The sequence below is a fragment of the Heterocephalus glaber genome, unplaced genomic scaffold (assembly GCF_053883595.1).
Source record: "Heterocephalus glaber isolate CG9 unplaced genomic scaffold, H.glaber_assembly_v1.0 deba00001555, whole genome shotgun sequence".
Lineage (NCBI taxonomy): Eukaryota > Metazoa > Chordata > Mammalia > Rodentia > Bathyergidae > Heterocephalus > Heterocephalus glaber.
Window position 1 is genome coordinate 9,974,475 of NW_028258346.1, and position 12,176 is coordinate 9,986,650.

Below are 12,176 nucleotides of genomic sequence, written 5' to 3' on the forward strand. Positions count from 1 at the left end.
AAACTCTAGATTGAAAATATCATATATCTGTACTACAAGCTGTGGTCAGCACTAGCTTCATGTGGAGGCTGAGTCGTTAAAATGAAGGCTATATAACTGAAAATCTTGATTTTTAAATTTTATTTCATTTTTAATCAAGAGCTTTAGAATAGAATAGAATAGAATAGAATAGAATAGAATATTTACAGAAAATATTGCAAGAATAGTACAGAAAGTTTCAGTATATATATCATTATTTTTACTGCAGTTACACTATCATGGGATATTCATCACAGCTGACAAACAAGGGTGACTAAGCTTCATATCTATTCAGATTTCACTAATTATTCCTTTCCTAATATCCACTTTCCATTCCAAGTTTTAATTAAATTTACTGTATTACACTTAGTCACCATGCATCTTTTAGTTACTTCTTGTCTGTGATGGTTTCTAAGACTCCCTGTTTCTCAGAACCTTGAGAATTTGGATAAGTATTAATTAGATATTTGGTAAAACACTGTCAAGTTGGTGTTTTGAGATATTTTTGTGATGATTAGACCCACATGATGGGCTTATTCCTCGCACCATAGCAGCAGTACATGCTAACAATTTGACTCAGCAGTGCTGACACTATCCTTCATCATTTGGGTAAGGCAGAGCTTGGCAGGTATCTCAAATATAAAATTACATTTTTCTCCTTTTCTTTGTTCTTTTCTTAGGAAGAAAGCATTTAACCATTTATTGATATCATTATGGATATATGAATATTTCATACAAATGGGTGATATGTTTATTTCATATATGAGGTATAAATGCACATTATAAAACAAAATTATGTATGTATACAATACACGTATGCATGCAATTTCATTTGTATGTAATTACAATTTTTAGCTCCCAGTTGTTGATACTGGGAGGCTTCTTTCTTGTTTTTTATTTTTTGTTTTTTTGGTACTGGGGATCGAATTCAGGACCTTGCACTTGCGAGGGAGGCACCAGAACTACTGAGCTAAATCCTCAGCCCTGGGAGGCTTTTTTAAAATAACATTTGACTTCGAGATAATTTTATATGGACACACAGTTATAAGAAATAATATAAAAAAGTCTCATCTACTATCCCCCTACCCAGATTTCTAAGGTAAATTTATGTCTAATTACAGTTTGATATCAAAAAAGAAAACATATATCAATACAGCCCACCAAATTCATTTGTATTTTGACATTTTAAAAGACAATCATTTTGGGTGTATGTATTCAGTTACATACAATTCTGTCCTATACGTAAAATCATGGACCATCATCTTAATCAAGATAAAGAATAATTCTCACAAGATTTTTCACATCACTTTTTTTTGTGATATATCCTTCTCTGTCCACCCTCAACCTCCGAATTTCTGACAACCACTAATCTGCTTTATACCACCACATTTTTCATTTTGAGAAGGTAATATAAACAGACTCAGAATTAACAATGAGAAATAATTTTATTGGCTTTTTTCACTAGATAAAATCCATTGAGATCCAAATACAGAGGCAGGTTTTTTCCCTTTTTCTTTGTTGTTGTTGTTCACTTAGGTTCTATGGAATGAATGCATTGTACTTATTTAATCATTCCTTGGAAGACATTTGGTTGGTTCCAGTTTTGTGTTGTTCTAAATAATGCTCCCATGAATATTTTTGTGGAACTTTTTTGTGGAACATAAGTTTTCATTTTTCTAGGATAAATGCCCAACGTGCAGATAGGCTGGGTCATATGATAAATACATGTATAGTTTCATCTGAAAATGTCATGCCGTTTTCTAAACTGGCTGTACCATTTTACTTTCCTGTAGAAACTTGGGAGTGACACAATTTGTATACATTTCAGTTTTAACATTATAAGTTTTTTGTTTCAGCCATTATGATTATGTAGTGACAACTCATTATTTTATTTGGCATTTCTCTATTGACTAATAGTGTTAAACATTCATTTTTTAGTTGTATTCTATTCAGAGAGATAGATATATTTTCCGTTTTCTAACCTCATATATTTTTAGATCATTTTCTTTATTCATATTGCTTATTTTATTATAATGATTATTTTTATTCTTTTTTTAATTCATTAAGTTTATTGGTAGATTTTAGATATTCACTATGATGACATTCATTATTGGGAATTTGTACCTTTACATGATGTATCTTGTTTCTTATTTTTTTCCAAATTCTCCTGCCCTCTCTTCAACCCCTGCACCACTCCCTATTTTACAAAGACTTTGTTTCCATTTTTCCTTTTCTCATATTTATTCCTTCTTCTTTCCCTTCTTTCCTTTCCCCTACCTCTCCCACTTCCCTTTCCCCTTTGGACCTTTTCTTCCTATTTCAAATTATCTATTATACATTTTGACCCTTATTTACTCTTTCAGTTTTTCACACCAGAAAACTATTTGGTATTTACAGACATGTATCTTATTTATTTCACTTAAGATTATGGCCTCAATGTGCATCCACTTAGCTATAAATGTGTCTAGTTTTTCATTTTTATGGCTGAGTAGTACTCCATTTTATTAAAAAAAAAAACCCACATCTTCTTTATCCAGTCTCCAGTTAATGGGTAATTGGGCTGTTTCCACTTTTTAGCTATTACAAAGTGTGCTGCTATGAACATGGGTGTGGCTATATCGCTGTGGTATGATTCTTTTAATTCTTTGGGGAAGATACCCAAAAGGGAATAGCTGGGTCAAATGGGACTTCCAGTCCTAGTTCTCTGAGGTATCTCCACACTGATTTTCACAGTGGTTGCACCAGTCTACACTCCCTTGAACAGTGGAAAAGGGTTCCTTTTTCCCCTCATCCCGCCACCATTTGTTATTGGTTGATTTCTTGATATCAGTTGTTTTTCTGGAGTGAGGTGGAATCTTAGCACTGTTTTCATTTGCATCTTTTGAATGACCAGTGGTTTTTGAAGATTTTTTCATATATCTATTTGCTATTTCTACTTCTTTGTCTGAGAAATGTCTGTTCATTTCTAATGCCCATTTTTGGATTGGGTCTTTAAATTTGGGAGGTCTGATTTTTTTAAGTTCTTCATATATTCTAGATAGTAGACTGTTGTCTGAGGAAAAGATGGTAAAATTTTTTCCCACATTTTGGGTTGTCTCTTCATACTACTGGTGGTTTCTCTTGCTGTTCAGAAACTTTTTAATAAGATGAAATTCCAGTTTTTGACTGTTCGTGCTAGTTCACATGCAACTGAGGTTTTGTTCATGCAATCATCTCCTACACCAATGTCTTCAAGAGTTCTACCTAAACTCTCTTTCAGACAGTCTAGTGTTCCTATTTTTTTTTTGTTCCTATTTTAATGTTTAGATCATTGATCCATTTGATTTTAGTTTAGTGCATAGTGAGACATATAGGTCTAGTTTTAATCTTTGGCAATTTGAAACCCAATTTTTCCAGCACCATTTATTAAAGAGAGTATCTTTCTTCCAGTGAGGGTGTTGGGCTCTTTGTCAAAGATGAGGTGGCTGAGTGTGTCTGGAGTTTTTCTGCATCTTTTCATCTGTTCCACTGGTCCCCAGGTCTGTTTCTTTGCCAGTACTATGCTGTTTTTATCACAGTACCTTTGTAGTATAGTATCAAATTGGGGTTTGCGGTACCCTCTACCTTATCTTTGTTTCCTAGAATTCCTTTTGCTACCCTAGGTCCCTTCTTGATCCAAATGAATTTTTGGATTGTTTTCTCAAGGTCTGTGAAGTATGCTGCTGGGATTTCAATTGGGATGGCACTGAATCTATATAGCAGTTTTGGAAGTAGGGCCATTTTCACTAGGTTGCTTCTTCCTACCCAAGAGCAAGGGATGTCTTTCCATTTTCTGATATCCTCTTTGATCTCTTTTTTCAGAGTGCTATAGCTTTCAGAGTAGAGGTCTTTGATTTTTTTTCATTAGATTGATTCCTAGGTATTTCATTTTTTTGTATACTATTGTAAAAGGAGTTTTTTCTCCAGTTCCTCTCTCAGTGTGTCCATTGTTAGTGTAGAGGAAGGCTATTGAGTTTTTGTGCTGACCTTGTATTCAGCCACTCTACTGAATTTGTTTATTAAGTCTAGAAGATGTTTGGTGGATTTCTTGGGGTCACTAATTAGAGTATCATATCATCTACAAATAATGAGAATTTAACATCTTTGTTTCCTATCTTTATTACTTTTATTTCTTTCTCTTATCTAATTGCTATGTCTAATGTTTCCAGAACTATATTGAAGACGAGTGATGATAGTGAACATCATTGTCTTGTTCCTACTTTAGTGTGAAGGATTTTAGTGTTTACCATTTAGTATGATGTTGGCTGTTGGTTTTTCATAGATGGCTTTAATCAAGTTGAGATAGAGACAACCTACTCTAATTTTCTATAGGATTTTTATCACAAATGGATTTTGGATTTTATCGAAAGCTTTTTCTGCATCTATTGAGAGGATCATATGCTTTTTGTTCTTGGCTCTGCATACTGTAGTGTTTGACATTTATTAATTTGTGTATGTTGAGCCATCCCCACATCCCTGGGATGAATCCCACTTGGTCAGGATGTTTGATCTTCTCCTGCATTCTGTTTGACAGTATCTTATTAAGGATTTTTGCATCTGTGTTCATTAGGGAGACTAGCCTATTGTTTTCGTTTTTGGATGGGTCTTTTTCTGCTTTGGGGACCAAAGTGATGCCTGCTTCCAGGAATGAATCTGGGAATATTGCTTTCTTTTCAATTTCATTGAACAGTTTAAACAGTAGTGGCAATAGTTCTTCTCTAAATGTCTTATAAAATTCAACAATGAATTCTATAAGAATCAGGACCTAGGCTTTTCTTCACTGAAAAGTTTTTAATTATATTTTCAATTTCTTTGATTGATATTGGGTTGCTTAGATTTTTAGGTCTTCTTTGTTCAACATTGGAAATTCATACATATCTAGAAATCTGTCCCTTTCTTCTGTGTTTTCCATCTTATTGGCATATGGGTCCTCAAAGTAGGTATTGATGATCCTCTGGATTTCTGCTGGGTCCATTGTAATTTCACCCTTTTTATTCCCAATTGCATGGATTTGGGCCTTTTCTTTCCTTTTTTTGATAAGATTAGTTAAGGGTTTGTCAATTTTGTTTCTTTTGAGGAACAAACTCCTTGCTTCATTTATTTTTTTTTATCATTCTCTTAGTCTCCATTGCATTTATTTCTTCTCTGATCTTTATGATTTCTTCCCTTGTATGAGCTTTGGGTTTGTCTTGCTCTTCTTTTTCTAGAAATTGAGGTTCAGCATTACGTTGTTTATTTGTGCTTGCTCTGTTTTCCTAATATGAGTATTCACTGCTATGAATTTCCCTCCTAAGACTTATTTGATTGTGTTCCATTCATTCCAATATGTTGTATTGGCATTGTCATTTAATTGTAGAAACTATCTAATTTCTTCTTTAATTTCCTATGTGACCCATTTGTTGTTCAGAAGTGTATCATTCAATTTTTTATGTGTTTATGAAGTTTTTGTGGTTTCTTTTGCTATTGATCTCCAATCTCATCACACTATCATCTGATAATATATAGGGGATAACTTCAATTCCTTTGCACTTGCTTAAACATGTTTTATGAGTAAGTATATGGTCTATTTTGGAGAATGAACCGTGTCTATCTGAAAACAATGTATAATCTGATTTTGTGGAGTGGAACACTGTAAATATCTTTTAAGTCCATTTATTCAAGAGTTTGGTTAAGTTCTGGTATTTGGTTGTTTATTTTTTGTCTAGTTAATCTATCTATTTGTGACAGTGTGGTATTGAGGTCCCCCACTACTATTGTATTAGTGCTTATTTGGTGCATATATATTTATGATTGTCATCTCTTCCTCTTGAATTGTTCCCTTTGCAGAAATGTAGTGGCCTTCTTTGTCTCTCTCAATTAGTGTTGGTTTGAAATCCATCTTATCTGTAAATAGGATAACTACTCCTGCTTTTTTCAGATTACTGTCATTTGGACTATTGTTTTCCACCCTTTAATTTTCAGTCTATGAGTTTCTTTTTGAATTAAGTGTGTTTCTTGTATGCAGCATATTGTTGGATCTTGCTTCTTGACCCATTATGCCAGTCTATTTCTTTTGATTGGTGAATTGAGACCATTAACATTGATGGTTATAACATATATGTATTGACTTATCCTTGTCATGACCTTTTCTTTTTGTTGAATTCTCCCCCTTTGCATTTAACTTATTGTCTTACCTAATGGATTCATTCTGGTGGGCTTCCTGGGGTTGTGATCCTCATTTTCTTTTCCTAGGATATTGTCTAAAAATTTTGGGGGTGCTGCTTTGGTATTCACGAAGTTCCTCAGGTGTTCTTTGTCATGAAAGCATCCATCAATTTTGAAAGATAGTTTTGAAGGGTACAACAATCTGGATTGGAAATTGTGTCCTTTAGGGCTTGAAATACTTCACTCCAGGCTCTTCTTGGCTTGAGGGTTTGTGTTGAGAAGTCTGCTGTTGATTCTGATGGGCTTTCCTTTGTATGTGATTTGTTTCTTTAACTGCTTGTAGTATTTTGGTCTTCTGTTGGGTTTCTAGAATCTTAACTATTATATGCCTAGTTGTAGATTATTTTTTATCACAGCTAGTTAGAGTCCTATATGCCTCACTTATCTGTATATCAAATTTTATTCCCGTTTGGGAAGTTTTCTTGCATCAGTTCTGTAAACATTTTTTTTTTTTAATATCATTTGAACTCTTTTCTGTTTCTTCATTGACTTTGACAAGTCTTACGTTATTCTTCTTACCATCATCTAGCAGCTGCTGGATTGATTTCTTGTGATCCTTTGCTATTTTTAAGAAACCTTTCTTTTCCTGGTCACTAATCACAATCCTGTCTTCTATGTCTGATATTCTGTCCTCACATTGGCTCATTCTGCTGCATAAACTTTCAATGGAGTTTTTCATTTCCTGGATATCTGTTTGCATCTGTTTCATGAATTTCATTTTTTTCCTATGCTTAGATTCCATCATGTTCCTGAGCTCCTTTTTTTAAAAATCTTTTTCTCCTCTAAAATTATAAATCATGTCTTTCACTATGGACACAATCTCTGTCATTTTCTAAGAAACTATTTCTGATTTTAGTTTTTCTAGATCCTCCTTTGTCGCCAGTTCAGGGAGTCCAGGTGGTTGAGTTCCACATTGTTCCATTTTGTTGCCCTTTTGGGTTGCCTTTGGTGATCTGGAAGTCACTTTTGGGTATTGTTTAGGTGTCTTCTCATTTCAACAGATACAGTCTACTCTGTTTTTTTTTTTGAGGTGACTATTTGATCTCCCAGGGAGTTCAATTCTCAACATGCCTCAGAGAGACCTGCTCTCTACTGCTCACCACTGCACCAATTCTAATGGTATCTGGGCATGCCTTTGGCTAGGGCCTGCACATGACTACATAGCTGTTGTCTAGGCAGGCTTCTGGCTGAGGCCTGTGCAACTGCACCACTGATGGCAGGGCAGGCTGTTTCTCACTTAGCAATTTTGTCTGGGTGGACCTCTGGCTGAGGTTTGCATGCCTGCGCATGCCTTTGGCTAGGGCTTGGACATGACTGTGCAGCTGTTGTACGGGCAGGCCTTTGGCTGGGGTCTGTATGCAGTGCAGTGGTAGTTTGGTCAGGCTTTTGGTTGGGGCCTGGGCAACCAATCCACTGGTGTCTGGGTGGGGCCCTGGCTGGGGCCTGCACATTTGTGCCACTGTTATCCAGGTGGGCTTCTCTGTGATGATGATTATTATTTGTGGTAAACCTCACACATTCTGAGCAACTGCTGTACCACTGAACTCTGTCTCTAGCCTCTTCACTTTTAGTTTTTAATGGTGAGCTTTGTAGATTTTTACATACTCTAGATACAAGCATTTTGTTGGAGTATGTGGCTTCCATGCATTTTTCTACTGCATAGCTTGGCTTTTTACCTTCTTAACAAGTTTCTTTTTGTTTTTCAGGTTATTTAAAGATTTTTAAATTTTTTTTTTAAACTTTTTTTCAAGTTAATTTTATTTAACCATGACTTTCAAGAAATTCATTATTTTGGTGTGGTTTGCCAATTGTTCTTCTATCTTTTTTTTTTTTTTTGGTACCAGGGATCAAACTCGGGACCTTGCGCTTGCAAGGCAGGAGGCAGAACCACTGAGCTAGATCCCCGGCCTAAATTTTATGTTATGTGTAAGAACTCTTTACCTATATTTTTTCAAAGTTTTATAATTTTGTTGCTTTAAAGTTCATGATTAATTTTTAGTTAATTTTCCACTGAATGTGAAGCTTAGGACAACATTAAGTGGTTGATTTTTCTGCATTGGCATCCAGTTGTTCTATTACCATAATTATAAGGTTTATTTTTCCTTGATTTCATCACTTCCATCTTTTCCAGATATAAACACAATTTATTGGTTCTATTTCTGACTTTTCTATTATATTTCATTGGTCTATGTGTCAATCTCTCGGCCAATAATAAACTCTTAATTTTATAGTTATATAGTAAATCATATAAATAACAATAATTTTCTCAATTCTTTCACTTTTTTCCTCAAAGTTGTTTTAGGTATTTTCCTTCCTTTGACTTTACATATAAATTTGAATGTAGCTCTTACATATCTACACAGCAGTTTTGCTTAGATTTTGGTTGAAATTACAATAAACTTACATAAATCAATTGAAAAATTATTCACATCATTACAATTGTGATTCTTGCAAATCATAAAAATTGTATGCTTGGGGCAAGGATTTAGCTCCGTGGTTTCACTGCCTGCTGCACAAGTGCAAGGACCTGAGTTTGATCCCTGGTACAAAAAAAAAAAAATTGTATGCTTTTCTACTTATGTTTTCTTTGGTCAATTTCTTCAATATTTTATTAAGTGTTAGGATGAAAGTCCTATTTATAGTTTTGTTTTGGTTCATTTATACCGAAGAATTTCACTTTCTATATAATGAGTATGAATGTGTTTTCTCTTTTTCATTTTGGTTTCCATGTGTTAATTGGTAGTATGTGAACTTCTATTAATTTTTATGTTCTCATCTTGTGTCTTGGGTAACTACTATCTACTTATTAGTGCCCTAGGGATTCCTTTTCTCATTTTACTACAATGAACAGAATTTCTTGCATCATGTTGTACATGAACAATCATCTTTGCTTTGCTCTTGTTTGCAGAAGGAAATTTTCACTTTTTTAGCAGTAAGTATACTATACACTACGCCTTGTTTTCCTAATCAAGATTTATTATGTTGACAATTTAGTTGTTTGATAGTTTGTTTTGTTGGATTTGGTCAGATGCCTTTTTTATCCAATTGATAGAATCATGTAAGTTTTCTTCTTTTTAACATTGCACATTATACTAATTGACTTTCTAATATTCAAACAGCCTTGCAATTGTAAAATAAATTCCATGTGTTTTGTGTATATGCTCTTTTTATTACAGAATTTGATCGGCAAAAATTTTGTTAGCTATGAGTAGAAGTTAAAGGACAACACTGCTTTTGACATTTGTTTATTTGTTGTTGTTCATTTGTTTGTTTTTTGTAGTAGCTTGTCCATTTTTGATATTAGGTTGATAACACTCTCATAAAAAGAATTGATCAGCATTCCTTCTTCTTTTATTATTTTTGAAAATATTGTATAAGCCTGTTGGGATTTATTGTTTAAAAGATTGATATAATTTTTTGATAAATCTTTATCTGGAAATTTCTTTTGCAAGTTATTTATTACTGAATAATAATCTTGATGAATATGATGTGCATATTTTTCTCAGATCTCCCAAAATGACAATTCATATTTTTCTGGCTGATCCTATTTTTCCTGATTTGAAAATTCAGCTAAAAGTTTGTATTTTCCCTTCTGAATAGGAATTGGTGAGTAATTCACTAGAGTATTCTTCTAAATACTAATTAATCTACATTATAAAACATAGCAGATGTCCTTATTGTCTTACAACTAATATTTTGAAAAATACTTAATTCACTTATTCATTACAATATGGTTCATATTTGTAGTCATCCATAAGTTGGTGTTAAATTGGAGGAAAAGAGTTTAAATCAAGTCACAGTTGGTCCCTTGTTCATATTTTCTTCAGTACTTTTTTATCTTGAATTTAAAAATTTTTTAAAATTTTAATAGAATTGATTTCTGAGTTAGAAAAAACAAAAATTATACATATTTATGAGTTATTACATGTTGCCTCCATACATGTATACACTGTGTAATACCTGTCAGGTTAGACATATCTGTTTTTTCCAGCATTTATCATTTCTTTATGGTAAAATCATTCAAAATTTTTCAGTCTAGTTTTGTTTCATATAGAAGATATTATTGTTATCTAGAGTCAACCTATTACTATGCAATAGTACACCAGAGCCATAACTTCTTATTTTTACCCAACTATAACCTAGTGCCATTGATTAACTTTCTTTCCCTTCCCCCAGCCTCTGTTAACTATCATTCTACTCTGAAGTTTCAGAGATCAACGTTTTAGATTCCACATATGCATGTGATAATGCAGTACTTGTCTTTCTATGCACTATTCCTTTTTTAAAATTGTGAACTAGTGTGTTAAGTATACAGAGTTAATTTTATGATTTTGATATTCAAAATCACACTTAGGTAACTGAAAATTCTATACATCATGAATATTCATATATAATGATGACATCTGACATTTGTAACCACACATTTATGAAAATTATTTTCATGTGATAATTCCTTAGAGAGGTCAAAAAGAAAATACTGTTCAATTGATACACAGATGGTGAGTGGTAAAAAACTGCAATGAGATTTACCACCATATGGAGTCAATTTAATCACTTAAAAATGGTTGAAACAAAGGTCATTTAAGGAGTGTATACAGGAGAATACCATTGCAAACATTAGGTGTGTTGTCTATAGATGGTGGGCTGTGTGTTCACCTGTGCATTTTTGTTCATATTTCATTAATTTATAAACTTATTTGACATAAATCAAAATTTACATATTTTAGGGTGTTATGCAATGTTTCCATATAAGTATTATTATGAAACATTTAAGTCATATCAAACATATCTAGTCCCTTAAAATAGATTGTTTCTTTATAGTGATAACATTCAAAGTCCTTTGTTCTAACTTTTTGATATACACAGTACCTAGTTGCTATCAATAGCAAACCTACAGTAAAATACCACACCAGCAATTCTTACTGTAATTTAGTGTCCATTGATCAACCTTTCCTTATTTCTCCCATCCTCCGGATTCTTGAACTTCTAACACAAACTTAAATTAGTTTAAATGCTGAAATTAAGATAGAGCCATTACTTATTATCGATCATATATGAGATAAGCATTCCTAGAAGATAAGGGAGAAATTACACACAATTTTTATTACAGCATTATATATTACAAGAAAGAAATGTGATAATCAACATTTGTTCGGATATAAATACTATTTTTGAAGAAAATCAGCTTTATTTTGCCATGTAATAATAGACCTCACTTCAGAAGAAAAGTTAATAATCATATAGACACACAAATATTTTTAACTTTAAAAATGAATACTATCAAATCAAAACATATATTTATATTTATCAAAATATTTATCCTCCCCATCAATTTTTAAATTTACTCTTATGATTCATGTAGTTACATTTTGTCTCACTATTGCAGATCAGATCATCTCTTTAAATACAATTATTGACATATTATTAATGTATGAGCTATAATTATATATTTACAGTTATATATAATTACAATTATTAACTTCTAGATATATTGAAAATACTTTTTAGTTGGTTTCCCTTGGTTTTCTAGGAATATAAATATGATCATCAAATAATGTGAAACTTTCCTTTTCCTACCTTATATTTTTTCATCTTGATCTTAAAAGAATATATTTTGAATTGCTAATCTATCTTATCTCCTAAGAAAACTAGACCTTTTTGCATAAAATATTTTAATCCTTAACAAAGTATATGACACTTGGGAGTATTTTGAACAATTTCCTCCTATTTCAAAATACTATGATACATTTTAGTCCTTACACTTTCAGTTTCTCATACCAGAGAGACAATGCAATATTTACACATGTGTATCTGATTTATTTCACTTGCCTATGCTCTCAAGATGCATCCATATAGCTATAAATGTCTCATTATTCTTCTGTATGGCTGTGTAGTACTCCATTATATAAAAATACATTTTTTATTCATTTATTGGT